This window comes from Triticum aestivum, chromosome 7B (assembly GCF_018294505.1).
Source record: "Triticum aestivum cultivar Chinese Spring chromosome 7B, IWGSC CS RefSeq v2.1, whole genome shotgun sequence".
Classification (NCBI taxonomy): Eukaryota; Viridiplantae; Streptophyta; class Magnoliopsida; order Poales; family Poaceae; genus Triticum; species Triticum aestivum.
The window spans coordinates 542,173,002-542,175,769 of record NC_057813.1 but is presented as its reverse complement, the minus strand read 5'-3'; the positions used below and the strand labels follow the sequence as shown (position 1 = coordinate 542,175,769).

The window sequence follows — 2,768 nt, the reverse complement described above, 5'->3', positions numbered from 1 at the left end:
AATTTGCTGGATGGCTCCGTCAAGACCTCTATCTGCTCCGTGGCTCAGCCGGTTTGTGTGGAGAAGAGCCGTAGCACAGAATATATGTACAGGACTACAGGTTGTTAGGATTAATGCGAGCTGTGGCACAGAAAGAAAAACGACCTGTATGCGACTGCAACAAAATCTTGTGGATCTTTAAAAAACGTTAGACAAAGTGGTTGTAGTCCGCGGCAGCGACGGAGAATCACCGGCGAACAGGCTTGAGTTCCTGGAGGTCGGAGCATGCTCCCGTACGTGCTGGCAGCAGACTGGACATGCCAGTTTAAACAAAGATTGTAGGTGATTAATAATACTTATAAGATACTAACTGAAACTGGCATCCATCGCCCGGCGACACGTCTAGCTTCCATTGTCTGTGGGGCTCGATGATGCGTTCGTTCAGTCAACCACAAGGATTAATTAATAATTAGCAGGAGTAACATGACAAAATGCTCAATGATTGATTAGTACACCTACTTAGTCAAGCATCGCCCAGCAGGAGACCACGCACGTTTGTGCATGACAATGTGGAGGACAGAGGAGTAGCCCTGTAAGTAAAACAAAAAATGTCCCCTGAGCAGTTCTGCGTGTTTGCTAGTGCTTGTGATCCGGTTCATGCACATACAGCAGAAGATGCACACGAAAGTTCATTGTGTTTTTGGAGAGATGACGAGTGTTAACTGGGGAAGTTCATGTACTTGCTTGCATGGCTGATGATTATCCATCCATACTCAATGGAAACAGGGCAATAGCTCGAGGGGCACATATTTTGGAAGTAGCTAAGATGCACATTTTCTTAATTGATCATTCATGGGATTAGTATCCGTAAGCCAACATGACGACGCCTCACCCAGGTCTCTGCTTGTTTGGTAGCATGGTCATTCAGTTCATGCACATAGCGAGGATGGTCAGCTCAAAGCCCACTGGAAACTGCAAAAAGAAAAAAAGTTGAGATCTTCATGCTTTGGATGTGGCATGGATACAGACATCTCAGATAAGTGAACTTAATTGGGAAGCGCATTGTACTTGCACGGATGCATGATTATGATTCTTAGGCGTCTCATCAGATAAACGTGGGAACATGTAGTTAGAACACAATCTGCTCTTTCAGGAATTCAGAAGTTTACCAAACAAAGCTACATCTTACATAAAGAACACCAGGGTTTTAAGTGCAATGGATTGTACTAATTAAATTTCGACCAATGATTCATTCTTCAACTTAATATCCAAGCCCGTGGTTTCTGCATACTGTTAGGGAGACAGACAGAAAGAAGAGGCAGAATGCAGCTTCAGATAGTACATCCTACGTTCTCCACCTTGTTTCACAGGGTAGCCTGGAAATTTACACATAGGTTAACCAAAATTTCTTGTTCCATGTATACACATGGGCGTTGTATGATTAATACCTTGCCTTCGAAATAGTTTCGACTTGCATCCTAGTAAGGCAAAGCATTATCATTGCATGGGAAAATCTGCTAGCGTCGCAAGGAGATCAGATGATCTCCGTGGGTATTCAGGACTTCAAGGGCCTGCAGTGCTTCCTGGAGACCTGGACAGATCTGAAACCGTCTCTTTCCAAATATTCTGCAAGCTTGGCCTGTTGATACACGTCAAATCATCATCAACATTAGAGTTCAAACAAGATTATTTTACTATACAAAATACATAATTATAGGGCTCGTTTCTAGTGGAGAGTGATATGTTGAGATCGAAGGCAAAAAGGCTTGTGGCTGCTGCGGGTTAGAAGATACTTGTCCTGGACTCGAAGAAATTGCACAGGCCGGCCTAGAGAAAGGGAGAAGGACGCAAGAAAATCTGGGTGCCAACGAAGGAAACGATTAACATACTGAATGACGGGCGGAGAAGATGAGCTGCTGCTCCTAATGCCGACACTTCAGTCGATTTGAAGGAACCTGGGGCGAACCAAGAAGGGAATGGAAGGAACCCTAGATGGGGGAGACTGGAGAGGCGGTCCAGCAAGGCCCAGAAACAACGATAATGCTACACTTACGGGCCGCTGCTACGGACCAAGCGATACGCGCTGATGTGGAAACGTCCACGTCATCCCCACAGCCCACCCCTCTCGAGCAGAAAACAACAGAAAAATTACTCGCGCACAACAGCCAGACCGTCCGCTCATCCCCTTTCTCTCCCGGGCGACGCGACGGCGACGGCCGACTGCTGGCGGCGGAGAGGATGTTCCCCAAGATCAGCGGCGGCGTGACATGGCGAGGGTCAGCGCGCTAAGTCGTACGCGGGCGGCGCTCACGAGCTCTTGGTCTCCGGCGGCTGCGGCGCGAGATCTTTGGTCTCCGGCGACGGCGGCGCGAGCTATTGGTCGTCGGCTGCGGCGGCGCGAACTCTTGGCCGGATTGTGCCACGGTGAGGTCCTCCATTGTTGTCATATCGAGCAACTAAAATCGCAAATATCCTGCATGTTGTGTGAAATTGCCCATGTCCCTTGGTTGTCTGATGATGTTACTTTTTGCTTGACAGATTCAGAGCTGTGTTAGATGCGTGATGAAACAGTACCACACAAGATGCAGATTCTGATAACAAAAGCTAAACAAGCCAATATATTGTTCAATCTTGCATCATCAACACTATCATATGGTTGCCTGTGTATATCTTGTCAGGACATGTCATCTCTGCAAACAAGTGCAGACTCAATCCTTCTCTGAACATACCATCAGCTAGTGCCCTCTCTGTGAACATCTTCAGGATCCAGCAGAATTATCCAAAAGCTG

The 2,768-nt window shown here is 47.1% G+C and overlaps 1 long non-coding RNA gene across 1 annotated transcript; it reads right to left on the bottom strand.

The window, feature by feature from the left end:
- Positions 1 to 672: 672 nt before the first annotated feature.
- On the bottom strand, positions 673 to 1,991 carry LOC123156182 (uncharacterized). Its single transcript, XR_006477897.1, has 3 exons — positions 1,869 to 1,991; positions 1,428 to 1,618; positions 673 to 1,355 (listed from the first exon to the last, which is right to left on the bottom strand). It is a non-coding gene; the product is annotated as an uncharacterized lncRNA (long non-coding RNA).
- Between the last annotated feature and the right edge of the window lie 777 nt (positions 1,992 to 2,768).